General features: G+C 45.4%; 1 long non-coding RNA gene across 2 annotated transcripts in view; it reads right to left on the reverse strand.

Moving 5' to 3' along the window:
* Nucleotides 1-18,320, reverse strand: part of LOC131808556 (uncharacterized) — a 40,188-nt gene that overhangs the window by 18,643 nt on the left and 3,225 nt on the right. For both annotated transcript variants that reach the window (XR_009344829.1, XR_009344830.1), the window contains exon 2: nt 3,967-4,444. This is a non-coding gene — a long non-coding RNA (uncharacterized LOC131808556). The remainder of the gene's footprint in view (nt 1-3,966; nt 4,445-18,320) is intronic.

Genomic DNA, 18,320 nt, shown 5'->3' on the forward strand with positions numbered 1-18,320 from the left:
TTCCTAGGGGTAGGGGGGACCACTGCTATCCCTGGACCTTTATGTTTCCTGTTCTCCTGTCATACGATCCTACACCTAAGTCTTCCTAACACTGTGCAGACTCACCAGAGTCCACAAACTGGCAGGGGTCTCGGTCAGACCCTAGAATCTCTGGGCCCATACCCATGATTGACTTTTCAAGTCCTATGTTCTCCACTCAGACACATTAAGAGCTCAGTGAGCTCTCACATAGTCAGTCCTCACTGCCTGCTGCTTGTTGCAGATATTTACACGGAAGCTTCAGTGCACCACACACACAAATGAAGAACTGCAGCCTTCCCAGGAATCTTTTGGGACTTCTTTCCCAAAACCTTCCTATTCCCGCTATTTCATTCTGAGAAGGCCATGCCCAAGGCCCACCCGTACGGCCACCATCTTCCTTCGAACCCTGTGCTCTAACTTCATGCCAGTCGCCTCCTAGCCTTCTCACTCCACTGCTGTGCCACTGTAAATATAGTCACTATTCTTCATAACAGTGTTATTCAAGGTGTGGCCTGAGGACCAGAGCCAGGCCACAAATTCTTTGTACCTGTCCATGATGAGATAAGTTCAGAAATTAAGAGTAAGAGCATAGAAACTTGTATAATGATTTGACTAAATGATTGTGTGATTTGAATTCAATAATAAGAAGTGCAATTCAATAATAAGAAATGCCGTCGGTAGAGCACTGGCTTGGATCCTGAAACAGAAAAAGGACATTAGCGGGGAAAACTGCTAAAATCTGAAGAGTCCGTAGTTCAGTTAATTGTACTATACTGAAGTTAATTCGTTAATTTTGATAAATGTACCTTGGTTATCTACAATGGTGATGTTAGGGGAAGCTCGGGGAAGGCTATACAGCATCTCCGCTCTCTTGGCAACTTTTCTGTAAATCTAAAATTATTCCAAAATGAAACTTATATTTTTTAAAATATGGGCTTCTGTTTTATATGTTTTTTCTTCAATTTCATTTTTTGAGCAATTTAACTGAATTTTATAAAAGTGTCAGTCTGCGATGGATCCAAAAAGGAAATTTTAAAAATAAAGCTGGTCTTTCCCCACAGGCAGCCGGAAGAGAATGGCTTTATCTGTATCTCCCACAGCACTTATCACCATGATCGGTACGGATGCTGATCACAAACACTTGCTAGAGGCACCTGGGTGGCTCAATCGGTGAAGCGGCTGCCTTCGGCTCAGGTCGTGATCCCGGGGTCCTGGGATCAAGCCCCGCTTTGGGCTCCCTGCTCAACAGGGAGTCTGCTTCTCTCTCTCTCCCTCTGCCCCTCTCCCCCAGCTTATGCCCTCTCTCTCTTGCTTGCTCTCTTTCTCTCAAGTAAATAGATAAAATCTTTTAAAAATAAATAAATAATTGGATGCTTGCTGATAATGCCCAAACTCACAGGTGCAAGTCTGTGGACCAGTTACTGTACACAGACTGTGGCTACAGTCACAACCCAGCACTGTATCACTCAAATTCCGGCACATTTCAGGGCTCAGTCATATACCCAGCTCTGTCACAGCTCAAGGCCAAGCACAGGTTATGACAGGACCCTAGGAAGTAGTGGTAGGACAGGCTCTTGGTTGTTGACAGGGTCCTAGGATGTGCCTTTATTCAAAGAATGACAAGCCCCGCTCTGTGACTGTACAGAGTACAACAGTATAGTACAGAGCACAACTTTGTTGAGGTACAACAAAGTCCTGACATGTGACATGGTTCTAGCATGTGACTGGACCCTATGATGGGCAGTATTGACTGCTGGGCTGTGCCAAGTTCTGGCTGCAGCAAGGAACGGACTCCAATTCTCTCTGGGTTTCACAGGGCGCCGGATGTTCTGCGAAACAATCGCTCTAATGCTCAGGGCGGATCCTAATTTGTCTTGTATCGGTGGACTGGGACAGCTGAACCAACCCACAGGTGAAAGTGCATCTGGGTGTGTTGGGCCAGATTACAGGTTCTTGTTCTGAGCCACCCAGAACTATTCCAGAACTATTCCAGGAACAGACACAGGACTCCTAACTCAGCACAGAATTCTCTGCTTCCAGGGGATCAGCCTGGGGCCATCACCCCAGGGAGTTTGGCTGGAGTCCATCTAACACCCCCCACGCCTCCAGGCCTTGCGGCTCCCAAAGCTGGTGGAGGCTCCCCTGAGCCTTTCTAGCTGAGCTTCACCCCAAGGACTGCTCACCAGCTGCCCCCTTCCAAGTCCCGGCTGCATGGGGTCACAGTGCCATCTGCTGGCTGCTGTGAGTCATGCTGGTCAGACCCAGAACATCCAGTGTGCTAGGCCGCCTGCAGGCACTGGGAAGGCTTCTCCAAGCATCTCAGTTCAGGGTTAATGGAGTGGCCTCCCTCTCAAGAGCCTAGCTACCAAGAACTTCACTAAGACTGCAATGATCTGCTCATGCCACTACCAGACATGGCCCCCAGGTCCCTGGGATCAAGCCCCTCACTCAGCCCCTAATTCCTGTCCCCAGTAACCAGGGCTTTCACTCAGACCCCATAATGACCAGAAACCTTCACTTGGGCTTCAGTGACCAGAACACCTCACTCAGGTCCCACATTGACCAGAGCCTCTCACTTAGGCTCCCTGCATGACATGGCCTTACATTCAGGCCATTCAATGACCAGATCTATAGCTTATGACTCCCAGAGACCCTCATTCAGGACCCTCTGCACCTCAGTAACTAGATACCCTTACTCAGAGCCTTGTGGACATATGGAAAGGCATTTTGGGGAGCTCTTGTGTCCCTAAAAGTGAGGCAAGTCCCATCTGGTTCCCTCATCTATCTTCCTCCCTCCCCCCGATCTCCCCAATCTCCCCAGGACTTTCCATCTTTTTTTTGCTGTTGCTCCTGGTCCCTGCTTCAGATATGGCCACAGCTGTGCCCTGGTCTCATGAGGAGATCTGGTTCTGCAGGGTCAATTAATCCCAGGAGCTCTGGCCTGAGAAGACCAGATTCCATAGCAAGGCCGCCTACCCATTACCACCTGGAGCTCACTTCTGCTGGCTCCCCAACACCAGGCCACACACATATGTGTCACCTCATATGCACACAGAGACCCATCACAGACAAGGCCTCTGTCATATCACAGTCTGGCCATACAAAGGCCGAGCACTCCCCAGACCCAGCATTCCACCAAGCCCTGGTGCTGATTCTTCCATTCTCCCTTTCTTCCAGACCCCAGCACGAGCCAGCCCTGCCCTCCTTGGTCTTTATCCCATTCATCTGTTCATTCAAACAAGCATTAAATGAGCCTCTAGTTGTGTTGGGAATCACCTAAATGGCCACTTGGGGGGTTGCATGCAGGGACAGCAGCACAGAAGGGGCATCTGGGCTGAGATGCAAAGGATGAGTAGGAGTTTGCCAGAGGTATTATGCCAGAGTATGTTATGTAATAATACCAGAGGTATTATGCCAGGAGTATGCCAGAGGTATGTTCACAACAGAAGTGAACCTCTGCCAGAGGGTCAAAGGATAGGAAGGTATTTAAAAAAGGAACTGATATACACAATGCCCAGAGGTCGCAGCCGTTGAGAGAACTCCATAACCATCTAGCATGGTGCAACATGAAAAGCAGGCAAGAAGACTTGGACAGAGTCAGCTATGGAAAGTAGACTATGGGACTGGGGGCAAGGGTGGATGTGGGGAAACCCATTAGGATTAACCTGAAACCATCTACGCAACAGGTAACACAGTTTTGGCTAAGATAGTAGCTGCAGCGGTGATCGGCAGCAGGATTTAGGATACATTTTGGAGGAGAAATAGATGTGAGTTGTTGGTGAATAAAATCTGGAGATAAGCAAGATGAATGCCAAAGATGACTTCAAGTCTCTAGTACAAATAATTACGTAGATTGAGACACCTAATCCCTCGCTGGGAAAACTGAACAGTATCAAATTCAGGAAAAACGATCCCAAATTCCATTTTAGAGATAATTAGAGATACCTGTGCTCAGAGGTAGGGACTGGAGATATAAATCTGGAACTCATCAACACACAAGAAGTATGTGAGGCTGTGGGTGTAGACAAGATCACTGGGCTCTCGGGAGATGTAGGGATGCCTGGTTCTGGGTCAGGCTGACCCAAAAACGTTCCCAGAATAGTCAGCAGATCTTCCTTATCACAGGATTCCCCTTATCTTACTTTTTCCCCCTTGGTCAGAAGTGAATCTCTGCATTCCAATAAGGCCTTTAGACTCCTATAAGCAAGGCCCCTGGTCTGACCCCATGACTCAGGGGATCACAGTTTTCTGTATCCTGTGGCACCTGGGAATGGCTGGAGGTGGCAGTGCTGCTGGTGGGTCTGGGTCCGGATCCAGTGGCCATGGTCTCTATTTCCTCCCTTCAGAAGAAGCAAGCACAGAACTTTAGTAAAAGAGATCTTGGAGGATGGAAGATCTTCCAGGTATGCCCCAAACTCATAACCTATAAAAGAAAAGATCAAAATTTTAACAATGGAAAAATTGAGATTCTGCATTGAAAAATCCACCATGAAGGAAAAGACAAACTGGAAAAAAACTGATACTCGTATCAGTGACAAATGCTTAATTTCTCTAACATGGAAAAAATTTCTAGAAATCAATCATAATAATACCAACAGAATAATAATCCAACAGAAAAATGGGCAAAGGAAAGGGTTCCAATAAAAGAATATATGGATGGCCCTAAATATGAAATGATCAACTTGACTTATAAAAAGAAAAAGCACAAACTAAAACAACTCTGAAGTATCATTTTGTATCTAATCTTATTACCAAATATAACGCTTTGCTACGGTGACATTGTTAGGAGACAGGCAATCCAAGTATTTATTTTTATATGCATAGAAGATCTCTGGAAAGACACCAAAGAAACTGGTAATAATGCCTGCCTCTGAGAAGGGGAGCTCATGGGGACAGGAGACAGGGATGGGGCACTGATTTGTTTTCATTTTATAACCTTTTGTACCTTCTGAATTTTGAGCCATGCAAATGTGTTATCTTTTAGAATTTTTAATAAAGTTCTTTTAATCAGTAAAAGGATATAAATTGAAATAAATGAATGTGCTTATTGCCTGAGCCCAAATCTATGTTTTCAAACTTGCCTGAAATGTGCTGTCCCTCTGCTTGGCCCATCCAAATCCTATACACATTAGAAGACCCACATCAGGCACTGCATTCCTCTGGAGCCTTTTTTGATCACCCCAGCCCACACTGACCTCTCCCTGAAGAGTCATCTCCTACAATCTGAGTCCAGTAAATACAGGTGGTAAAAGAACACCGAATAAAAAGTAGAAAGGCTGAATTCTCATCTGAGCTCTAGCACTAAATCGCTCAACAATTCCACACAGTCTCTGAGCTTCTATGGGTGAAGAAAGTGACGGCACTGAGCAGGTGAGAGAATGCAAGGAGGGAATGTCAAGGTAAGTTTCATTAGCCCTGGTACTGAAGGGTTACGCACAGCAGCAGAGGCTACAGTGCTCTGCAGGATCCCAATTCTCCTCTCCTTCTTTGGCCCACAGATTCCCCAGGCCTCCTCCTTGCCCCGCTTCTTGCCAAGGGAATCTGAGCAGTAGCAGCAGGCACTATTCCAGGCCCAGGATTTCATGAAAACTGCTTCCAAGCCTGGATCACCTCTCTCTCTCTCTCTCTTCCCACCCACACCCACACCCCCACCTGCTGCCCGGATTTCAACATGCAGGCAATTCAAGGAGTCATGAGCTAAAGGTGATAGAACCTCTGTCTACCTGTGTCCCTCTCCCTTCTCTTTCACCACAGACCCACACTGGACAGTGACAAGAGCCAAAGGTAAATCCATATTGGGTGAAGTCACTGATATTTTAGGACTGTTTCTTAAAGCAGCTGAAGTTACTTATCCTGAATAATATGTAAGTATGGAAATACAATAATGGTCCTATAAATCCAATATTGTCTCACAATATTAACTGTGTTTCCCTAATCAATTGGTTTTTGTGCTGTCCATAGCACAACTTTCTCGTTTTCCTCAAATCACCAACTTCCCATCCACACTCTTCATGTATGCCTTCATACTACAATGGTACAGATCTGTCTGTCCAAGGGCAGAAAACCAAAGCTCCATTTGTAAGCTAAGGAATCAGACCACCTCTGTAGTCATTTATAACAACTTGAGCTATTTTCTTACCCAGCCAAGGACTACAGAAAAGACCCTTTTTGTTTGCTTGTGTTAACATTACTTATTATGTTCTTGGTACACACTGGAATGCCACGCACATTTCCCACCTTTTCAATGATGTCCAGTCCCTGGGGCACACACTCTCAAAGGTTTATGCAGCACCCTGATATCTATAACTATTCCCTAAACTGGAGGAAAGCTTGACATTTTATAGGCCTGTCTCTAGCTGGCAAGACTTTCACAATGGAAGGTGGACAGAAAAAGACGTACGTTGGAACTTTGACAGCATGGCCTGGAAGCAAGTCCCAAGTCTTGATTCCACTGATCAATCATTTAATCTCTCTAAGCCTCGGTTTCCTAGAAACTGGGGATGATAACAGTACCTGTCTCAGGGTCATGTTGTCATAATTTGATTAAATGCTCTACTTCCTGGCTTCCTCCTCCCTTTCTTAGCTGCTAAGATACTAAAGCCCAGCTCCAGAATCTGATTTTACTCCCCACTCCCTCCAGAATGTGTGCGTTAAATTCTGACCGCAGTAAATGAAATTAAGAATTTGAATATTTTCAATCCAAAGAAATGGTGAGAGGGACAAACAAGATTTCAACATAAAGGATACAACAGGTCTGGCAAGTTCTAGAAGGTCACCAGCCCTGCCCATACTCACACCTGCACAGGACTTGGAAAGCAGCCAACTCTCCCATGCAGTGAGATGGGACCTATAGCTCTCAGCCCCAGTGAGTGATTTCCATGCATCTTTGAGTATTCAGCACATGAAAGTTAAAGCAGGAGGTTTGCTTCGGCTGGAGCTTTGCAGCAGATAAAAAGCAAAAGAAAGTCCATTATTGGCTACTGGTAACATTGCATACAGTGTCACAAGGGAGGAACAGATAAGAGATATTTTTAAGAGAAAAACACTAAAAGAGAAGAAAACTGTTGCAGAAAATAATATACTTGCCTTGCCTCTTGGCTTAGATTTAAGCAAGACAAGAAAGATAAGGGAAATAACAAGGCTCTGAGCCAGGCGGGCAGGAGGCCCAGTTATGAGATATGTCCTTATGTTAGACAATGACTTCACATACTTTTAGGTGATAAAGGTTGAAATTAACTGTCTTGGCTAAGAGGAAGCTCCCTCTCCCACCCTCACCAAGGGCAAAATGCAAGTATATTGCAGATTGCTTATGTCAGAGTTGAGTGTTCTAAGGGGAAAGAGCATAAAGCGGGAAGGCCATCCTAACAAGGGGTAATACTGGGAACTGAGTGTCTCCATAGGATCTAGGGTTTTTGATACTATTTGAAGCTAAAACCAGAACCATGATTTTGCTTTTCAGCCCAGAGTACCTGCCTTGCATCTTGAACCCTCCACTGATGCTAGGCTGAGTTAGCAGGTAGCTTGTTAAACCAAGGCCGTTCCATCCCTCAATAATATCAGATAACGAGTGAAGAGCACATGTCACCTCATCACCTTGTGTTTGCAGCATCTACAGGAAGTCAATGTTGCGAGCGGCTGAGAAGGAACAGAAGGGATGGAGGAGGCAGGAAAGAACAGCCAAAACCGAGACGCCAGAGAAGCAGAGAGAAGGGAGTGCTAGAAGACAGAGTCATCCAACATGTGCAGACCCAGAAGAGAAAGACCGAGAAGTGCCCACTAAATCTATTCATGTGGAGGTCATAAGTACCTTAGCTGTTCTGGTAGACTGGGGGCGTCGAGATGAGATGGGAGTGTTTTGAAGGACAAATAGCTGAGGCATTGGAGACGGCACACGGGGAGAGCCCTTTTGAGATGCTCCCTGTTTCAGAGAGCAAAGAAATGGGGACTGGAGATCAGATTTGGTCTGGAGAGGGGATTGCATATATTTTGCCTTGCTTATGTTTACTTCATTTTTAAAGATGGAATGTCAATTGGATTTTCAAGTTGAAGGTGCCAGAGAGGTGGAGTACATTGAGACAGCTGATTTCCTCCATCAGCCCTTCTCCTTTATTCCATGGTAGTTGAATCTATGAATTTCAGCTGGGTAGAGGGCCTCCTGATGGGTAAGGCTGCTCAGCCACTTGATGGTGACCCTGGCATAACAGTTCCTCCTGCTCTGACCTTCTCCTCCAGACTCCCAGCCCACCTCTTACCACCAAGCCCTCACTCTCAGAAGTTCCAAAGGATCTTTTCTAGTTTCTCCAGGACAAGAAGGGGCGAATTAAATTATCTGCTTTGTTCTGTTCTCCATCACCATAATGACATAAAGCCTATGTCTTGATTCCCCTTTCCTTGTCATGTTCAAAAACTTACTTGAAAATAAACATAGATACCAGGTACCAACACACCACTCTTAACATTCCTACTATTATAACAATCCTAATTTTCCATGAAATAATGTGGCTATTTGCACTGTCTACAGCAGGGCTCAGCAAACACTTCCTGTAAAAGGCTGGATGGCAAACACTTTGGGTTTGAGGGCCAGAGAGTTTCTGTGGTGACAGCTCAGTTCTACCATTCCGGTGTAACAGCAGCCACAGAAAGGAGATGATAAATAAGGGTGGCTGTGTTCCAATAAAACTTTATGGATACTGAAATTTGAATTTCCTGTAATTTTCATGTGTCCTAATATATCATTCTTCTTTTGTTTTTTTTTTAATCATTTAAAAATATAAAAGCCATTCTCAGCTCATAGACTGTCCCCCCAAAAAGGCAACAGGCCAGAATTTGCCCACCCCAGTCTAGAGCTGGAACATGCAGAAAGAAAAAAAATGGGCACACAAAAATATTTCAAGGTGTCTTATGGTCGTGGAATACTATACTGATTTTAAGTTTTAAAGTAGGAGGAGCTGCTTATCACTTCATTCTTTATGTTTTCATGGAGAGAAAGGATTCTGCTCCACTCTCCAAGAGAACACTCTCCTGGAAGAATACTTCTGGTCTCTTTCTCCTCTCGCTAAATGAGTAACTCGGGTGCTGAGATGAGACAGTGTTTGCCAAACCATAGCCCAGTCTCCTGGCTCTTGCTCTCTCGTAGGACTTGAAGGCCCATGTGAACCACACTCTTCCTCCATTTCTGTTCTTGAGTCAGATCTAGCTTCTCCTTCTAGGGCAGCAGAGCACGCACGTCACAGGCAGAGCACAAACCAATCCACCGAGGTTCAAGAATAAGACTTTAGAAAATTGGAGCTGCTATTTTTATTTTGTTCTCAAATTTGTATTTTATTAAGTTGTTAAAGAAAAATAGCTATGTTACAGTATGACTGTAAATTTATTATGTAATTTGTAAATGAAGGAACATTTGAAGATGAGTGCTCAAAAGTCATTTATTCATAGGGATTTGTAAAGACAAAATTTGGATATTATTATTTTAGAGACAGTAATGAAACTGTGTTACTCTCCTCTCCCAGGTAGATGGGCCCTGTGCCAGACTATAATCCGGGATGAGGACCCATCCCCAGAGTCTAAATCTAACTGCAAGTTTTCACTGTGGCCTCAGGCCCAAGTGTCCTACTCCAGTACAGTACCAGGTTGAAGCAGACCTCAATCCTCACCTGCCTCTGGGCATTTACCCTCCGTTCAGAATCCAGTGAGGAGCCCATGTGATTCACCAGCTCCCTGGAACTCTCCAAAAGTTAGCTCTCTGCCAGTTGATAGGAAAAGATATTTTGCTAAGCAAAAGAAACAATGTACTGTTTTCTCCTTTGTGTATTTTGCATGACAGACTATAAATACAGATGTAATGAATTTACTTAGTGACCTGAATGCAGAGAAGCACAAATATTCTTCAGCTTTCTTTCCGAACACAGCCTTTACACATGCTGTACTGAGACCCCTTCTCACACCACCCGTCCCATGAAGTCTCAAGCTGATCCCACAGATGGACAGTCACTTTCAGATAGAAAAACGGTTTCAAGTCAATAATTATAACAAGCTCACTCCTGTGTATTAAAATGGTTCAGTCCTGCCTAAATCAAAATACAGAAATATTTCCAGTTCAAAATGTCCCCCACCAGCCCTGCACTTCCAGCTCAGGCCAGCTCTAGCTTGGGAACTTGTAATAATAAAAGGAGGTGTGAAGAGTGCTTTCATCTTCCATCCACCCTCCTTCACCTGCGGCACCTGACTCCTTTGGAGTCCACATGGGGTGTTTGGGTGTGAGTTTATGTGTGTGTCCCTAGCCTGTTGGAACTGGCTCTGGATAATATAGACGTATAGAGGTGTCTACATTTGGCTCTCTCCTGGGGACAGGTATGGATCTCAGAGGCCCTGTAGGGATGCACTGTTCGCTGACCTGGGGCCTGGGGAAGAAGCAGACCTGAAGGTGTATACACCCTCCAACTAATCTCCTGAGTCCCCATCTCCTCAGTTCCTCTCCACTGACGTATACTCCATAGTCTCTTATTGCCATTAGTAAGTACCACCTTGGACAAGGTTCCTTCACATTCAGCTCTCTTCTTTGATCTTCACTTGACTTGAACATATCATACTCTGAGCACACAGACTACCCCATAGCTGCCTTCTCTCCTTGCTCTAACACTGAGGGCTACTCCAGCCAGACTCCGCCTGAAACTTATACAGGTGCAAAGGAGTCACATACCAAGCTCTTCCAAGAACTCTCTCACCATACTTTGCTCTGATAGCTATACTGGGATTGTGCTGGGTACACATTTCTTCAAATTTCCAAGTCTTTCTCCCCAAAGAAGATACCATATTCCCAACCACTCTTGGTTTTCTTAGCAGCATGCCCCCTGCACCCTCCCAAACATGTACACAAATGTACACACATTTAGAAAAATCATAGCTCTGGCCCCAATGCTTTAAATGTCATAGAATTTGGGGGTGCCTGGGTGGCTCAGCAGGTTAATCCTCTGCCTCCAGCTCAGGTCATGATCTCATGATCTCAGGGTCCTGGGATTGAGCCCCACATCGGGCTTTCCGCTCAGCAGGGACCCTGTTTCTTTCTTTCTCTCTCTCTCTCTCTCTCTCTCTCTCTCTCCCTCTCTCTCTCTCTCTGCCTGCCTCTTTGCCTACGTGAGATCTCTGTCGAATAAATAAAATGTTTAAAAATAAATAAATAAATGTCATCGAATTTTTAGACTTCTTTTATATAGACTGAAGACAGATGTTAGGAGGAGAGTCAAAGATCTGTTCACCCAACTTTTTTTTTTTTTTTAAGTAGACTCCACAACCACCATGGAGTACAATGTGGGGGTTGAACCCATGACCGTGAGGTCAAGACATGAACTGTGATCAAGAGCTGCACACTTAACTGACTGGGCCACCCAGATGCCCCTGTTCAGCCAACTTTTAAGTAATTCTTTGGGTATATATATTGTCTAACCTTAAAGCTTTGGTCAAAACATTGAGGCATCAGAAGTCCCATTCAACACTCTATTATACACACACACACACACACACACACACACACACACACACAGAAACATTCTAAAAAACGCACAAAAAAAGAAGTTATGTTTCTCTCCAGAGAAAGGCTCCAGAGTTTGGGGTAGGAAGAAGCATTCTCTATTTAAAGCATACCTTTAGGGGCATCTGGATGGCTAAGTCAGTGGGCATCTGACTTCTGCTGACTTCAACTCAGGTCATGATCCCTGGGTCCTGGGATTGAGCCTGCACTGGGCTCGCCACTGAGCGGGAATCTGCTTCTCCTTCTCCCTCTGCCCCTCCCCCTGCTTGTGCCCTCTCTCTCTCTCTCTCTCTCAAATAAATAAAATCTTAAAAAAATAAATAAATAAAAAGAAAACATACCCTTTAAGTACTTGAAAAAAATTCTTAACATATGCATACACTGCTCTTCTGGTTTTAAGAAAACCAGCTTTTAAAATGAAACACTTTATTGGGGTGTGGTCCTCACACCGATGTAACAAAACAATGTGGGTGTTATTACTCACATAAAGCAAAGCAAGGGCTTTGTTAAAGCAATTTAGACAAGTTGATTTCAAGCAAGGATTAAAAGTTTTATTTCAAACTTCCCCTCAAGGAAGCTAAGCTTCCAAGAAACATAGCTGAAAAGATTTCTTTGAGGGGGAATGACGTTTTACTGAGGGGGGAAGGGGGTATGTATATAAAAATTAGATTAAATACAAGAAAATCACTCCTTTATCTTTGAACAAATAAACAGTGACAGTGAGCCTTTACTTTGCCCCAGGCACCATGCCAGGGAGTGGAGATAAAATAGATACTAAAGGTCTTGCCCTCCAGCACCACCCCCCCAGTCACTCGTGGTCTTGTGGAGAAACCACTGAGTAATTGTCTAGTGTTGAGGGCCAGAGGAGTGTGCTGTAGGTGGAGCATGGGAAGGGTGCCCTGTGTGTGCTGGAGTGGCTAAGCTGAAACTTGATGGACAAGAAGATAAGCAGATGGGGGAGGAAGCAAGTCAGTCACCAGGGCCTGCGTGACCTTGATTCCTGACAGATCACCTGACACTGAAATCCTGTTCTCCGTCCTCCTCCTACCCCTACCGTCAGCCTCAGAGGAAGCTATACCCCTCTTTTTGTGCCAATCCACCTCTTAACATGTGTGCTCCATTTCTAGCAACAAAACCAGAAACCTTGGTGTCTTTAATTCAAGTGTTCCCTCTGTTCATCTGTTTATTTAGAGATCTGAGGTGGCCCCTTAGCAGGTACCAAGAGCCCTTAGATGTGGTTCTGCAGGTGTTGCTTTCCTTGTATCTCTTCTGCTTCCCCTGCTGAACAACCTTCTTCAATCCCACTTTTCAGAATTCATCTCTAACGTCACCCATTACCAGCTGATCTCTCTGGCTCTCCTCACTAAAGGTCCACAGGCTATCACGACAGACTCCAATAAAATCCTTTAATGACTCAGTTACCCAGATTTGCAAACAAATTCTTCAATACCTAGGTCCTGCCTACTTCCCAGCATCTCTTCTCACAACTAGCCTTCACCTGAGCTTTTGAAGATTTCCCCTTTTACATAGTGTTTCATGCCTTTGGCCCTTTGCTTATACTCTCACTTCTAATTTATTCAAGCAATCAATCTTATGGAGACACTGGCAGACATTGTGGTGTGTACTGGGGACACAATGGGAGCAAAACCAGACATGGTCCCCACCCTCATGAAGTCTAGAGTCTACTGGAAAGGCAGGCATTAATTAAATAAGCACATAAACAAACACAAAATTATAATTGCAGTCAGAACTATGGTGGAGGATGAAGAACAGGGAAGAAGAGTAGGACAGGAGGAGAAAAGGAAGACAAAGAGGGAGAAAGGAGGAGGAAGAGGAGAAAGAGGGGAAGGGGAAAGAGGAAGAAAAAGAAAAAACAGATCAGGGAAAGCATCCTCAAGGAAATCACAACTGAGCTAAAGAATGAGTAGCACCTAATTAAGTGAAGGAGAAGGGAGATCTTTTTAGGTAGAAGGAACAGCAGATGCAAAGGCCCTGAGAAAGCTGGGAGCATGTTGTGTAGGCTCTGAAAGAATATTAGTGCATCTCAAGCACTGAAAACAAAGGAGGGGTGCCTGCATGGCTCGGTGGGTTAAGCATCTCCCTTGAGCTCAGGTCATGATCCGGGAGTCCCGGAATGAGCCCCAGGTTGGGCTCCCTGCTCACTGGGGAGTCTGCTTCTCCCTCTGCCACTCTGTCTGTTCATGCTTGTGTGCTCTCTCTACCTCTCTCTCTCTGAAATAAATAAAATCTTAAAACAAAAAACAAAGGAGAAACCCCTTCCTAATCTTGTCCTCTAGGTAAATAACTAATTCATATTTCAAGACTGGCCTCCTGGAAAAAGTTTTTTCATTCCCATCAACCTTTACTCTCAGGTCAGCAGGAATCCACCACTTCTTCCCTGGACCCGTTACAATACCCATTAAACATGTCGCCGAAAGCCCTTTCTTGTGGGTCTGTGCTTCACGTCTGTTTCTCCCCACAGGTCCACAACCTGGCTGAGGGAGGAGCTTGTGCAGAGTCATCTCTGTGTTTCAGGGTCCACAGCACAACACTTGGCACAGAACAGACTCCTAAGTGTGCGTCACCTGACCAAGGGCTGGATGGATAAATGAACAAAACTATTAACAAGTGCATCCATTCCTTTGGGGATTAAGATGAAGGTCTGATGTAATCCTCCTACTTCAGTGCCACTGCCAATCTAGTGTCAGCCTCGCACACCCTCCAACTCCCTCCCAGGGCTCAAGTGGTCACACTGTCCTCTTCCTCAGTTCCCAAATTTGCCAGGCCTTCCCCGCCACAGGACCGTGCAAGCAGTTCCCTCCGCAGGGGCATTAGTCTCACCCCGCCTGAGCATTCTTTAGGCCTGGTATAAAAATAACTCATTTCCTGGGGAACCTGGGTGAAGACCCTGGGCTCCAGGTGACATGCCTCCTCTCTGCTCCCACAACTCCCCACACATCCTCCATGGAAGCTCTTATTGGACTGATTAGATTTGCCGTTATTAGCGTAACAATACAGGGAAACTTCTAAATCATATTCCTCTTTAAGGCAGAGTTTCTCTCTCTCCCCTCTGAAGGGAATTGTTGTTACTGAAAGAATCCTTTCATGAGGAATTTCGGGTGGGGAGAGTGAGGATACATGAATAACAGCGAGATGACTGTAGGGTTTTTCTAGGGACGCTGAGTTCTGTGAGGGTTTTGTTTAGACAAATGTGTGTGTATGTGTGTGTTGAGCAAATAAATGTATGACTGCCTGGCAATAAAAGGACCCAAGTCACTGCTAGGTCAAGGCTTGCCACGTCTTCCATGGGTGATGAAGGGAGGTGAGTCAGGGAAAGGATTTTTCAAAGTTTTCCACATTCTTTCCTTTGGCCTTCACCTCACCACAGGGTTGCCTCTTCCCAGGCAACAGACCCTGTGAATGGGGCATGGGGAGCCAGGAGCCCTGGGACCTGGACCTCATTAAGTCAGCGATGGTCTATACAGATGGGAGATGCAGTTTAAAAGGACGGCATCTTCCTTCCACCCTACATACTGTTCTAAGCACTCTGGATTTCACTGAGCTCACCACGACCTTGTACCATTATTATCTCCATGTCATCTAAGAAGAAATCAAAGCTCAGAAAGTGATGTGTTTTGTCTAGGTCACACAACTAGTGAGCGGCCGACCCAGAACTCTAACCCAGGAGACTGAATCTGAAGCCACTGTCCCTACCACTGAGGGTTCTGGACACACTGTTGGAATTGCCTGTCAGAAGACCATTTCTTCAGGGTCCATGCCCTTAAATTCATAGATTCCTCACTCTCTGGTACTCCCTAAAAAATCCACAAGAGGGGGACCTCTTCCCACCAGTTCCAAGCTGCTGTGGGAATTATGGATTTAATTAGCAGTTTCACAGGCAGCCAGAGAGTTGGCTGGTTACCTGTATAGAATTTGAACAGGTTTCCTGAAACAATGGAGCATATCCTAAGTGGGTGCCTGATCCAATTAGCCCAAATTATTTAAGAAGTTCTCTTTCCCAACCAGGCAGCCCATATTATCCCTCTGCCAATCGTTCTCCAAGCTTGGCGCCCAATTTGCTATGGAAGCAGGAGCTGTGCGAGCCTTAGATCTTTAAACACTAGGCTCGTCTCCCCTGCCCCAAGTTTCACCTATTGCCTAGTAGCCTGGGAGCCTCCAAAACAAGTTTCAGAGGTTCTAGGACCCAGAGAAAATGAAGAATAAAATTGTTTTTACCATTTTCACTCCTAGCCCCACAAAGGTCTGCTCATAATAACTCTTAGGCCCGAGGATGTCCAAATTGTATCTATGCCCTTTCTTAAGGAACCAGAGAACAGGAGTGTGGTAGACACTGCTAGAGGTCACCCAGGTTTCCCCTCAGGAATGAAAGACAGTCTCCCAGCTACAGGGGGGTGCTACTGGAATACGGCCCTCAATGATGAGCCCACACAGGAGCCTCCACCTAGGAAAACCACCTCATCCCAGGCCATACCCATAGGATGCCTATGATTGATCAGTTTGGGAGGGAACAAAGGCCCAGTCCCCTTGATTCAGCCTGGAACACTATGAGAGGTTATCTCAGCTTCAGAACTCACTGTAGGGTCGACTGAGGCCTCTGTAGGTACTACACCAAGGTTCATCCTCCACCTCTGCCAAACTCTACTTGCTTCCTTTCCTTCACAGGTAGCGGTCCTGACAGTACTCCCTAATAAACCTCAAGCAAGTTCATCTCCATCTCAGCTTCTGCTATTGGGTCACCCAACCTGTAGAAGTTGGTGCCAGGATGCTTCAAGAAAGGAGATGGTAAGACAGGATTGTGGAGCTGGATCCTTTGCCACCCAGCCGACAAGGACACCAGCACTGGTTAAGTGGAGTTGGGAGAGTCCCCGGTGAACTGGGGTTGTGTGCTGGTGGAAGGAAATGCACGGGCCAGGTCATGAGGGAAACTGTAACAATACGAGAAACAAGAGGGAAATTGTAACTGTAAGAATGAGGGAATTGAGTGTAGATAAGCTCAACTGATGCACTAGAAAAAAGTAATGAAAGGCTTAAAATAATTAATCAGCAGTTAAAAGCATGGAAAAAGTGATGGCCTGCACCAAGGGAGGCAGAAACACCATCACTGACAGGAAGGATAAAAAGGCTCAGAAGGTGGGTATCAAGAATAGATATACTATATGAGATTGGAAAACTTACGAAAAACTGTTCCATGTGTTCCATGGGATACACAATTTTCGAAAGTAATAAGGAATGTTTAGTAAGAGGGGCACCAGCATCACTAAGAAATTCCATAATGGCCCTCCTATACAGGCCTAGAGGGATGGTAGAAAACACCCCTGCTGAGCTGGGCTCACTGACAGCACTAGAAATGACAGGACTTTCCTCCCAAAACAGAGACTAGGGGGCAGCATATCATCATTAGAAACCTATTACCATAGACCCCATAGTGTGGGCTCTCACTTACCAAAGCTGATACAGGTTTCTGACACATGTCAAATGTCTAACCCACTAGCAGCAAAACAAAAGCCAAGTCTCCAACATGGCATCATACCTTGAAGAGACCAGCTAGCCTCTTACTGGCAAGTTGATGATACTGGATTCCTTCCACTCCAAAAGGTGAAGCAATTTGTTCTTTCAGGAATAAATACATATTGCAGGCATGGTTTTGTCTTTACTGCCCACTGGGAATCAACTATCACCATGCTCTAAGAGCTTACAGTGTTTGAACAACAGGCATGGGATCCCATCATATCAGACCAAGGACCCAGTCTTTAGCAAAGGAGGTATAAAGTGAGCACATGACTAGGAGACCCACTAGTCACATTACATATCACATCACCCAGAAACCACCAGCCTGATACAGTGTTGGAATGGGCTGGTGAAGGCACAGCTAAAGCATAAACTTGAAAGTGACACCTACAGAAGATAGGGTGCCATCTTCCAACATGCAGTGTCCACTTTAAAATAGCAACCTTTATATAGTGCTATGTGCTTAGAATTCATGAGTCCAGAAAGAAGGAAGGAAGCAGGAATGGCCTTCTGACCATTAATCTTGTGATCCACCTGGGGAATTTGTACTTCCTGCTCCTATAAGTCTAGGCTCCGCAGGTTTAGAGGTCTTGATTCCCAAAGGGAAAATGTGTCCAACAGGGGACAGAGCATGACTGCTGCCCAGGAACTTGGGCTCCTTTTGTGAAAGGACCAGCCGGCAAAACGAGACATCACTATCTTGGTCATAGAGAGGGTCCTGATAACAAGAACAGAGGAGGCAGGGCAGCTGCTACACAAAGGAGATGTTGGCTGTCCTGATACCAGCTACAGTACCTATAATTCTTCCCACTAGCTTTCCTTTTCTAAGTTGCCACCATGAAGGGAGACTCACAAGAATGCTGAAAGAGCTGCTCCCAGACTGTATATGAAGAAATGGATCCAAGTGGCACACAAGGTGTATGGATGCCTGGTCTCCATTCAGGAATGAAGGACTTATTCTCCTGGCCATAAGGAGTGCTCTCAACAGAAAACCCTCAGCTATCAGCCCCCTACAGGCATTTCCCCAAATGAAGCAAACACACTCATGCCATTTCAGGACAATTCTGAAGGGTCATCCCAGCTTCAGAACACCCATATGGTCCACTGCGGTCTCTACAAAGACAGCATCAAAGCTCAACTTGTCCCTCTCCTCAATCCTGCTACCTTTCCTTCCTTCCACAGCTGTAGATTCCAAGAGCACTTCCTAAGAAATCTCTTGTATGTTCATCTCTGTCTCAGAACC

Source organism: Mustela lutreola, chromosome 1, assembly GCF_030435805.1.
Source record: "Mustela lutreola isolate mMusLut2 chromosome 1, mMusLut2.pri, whole genome shotgun sequence".
NCBI classification, from domain to species: Eukaryota; Metazoa; Chordata; class Mammalia; order Carnivora; family Mustelidae; genus Mustela; species Mustela lutreola.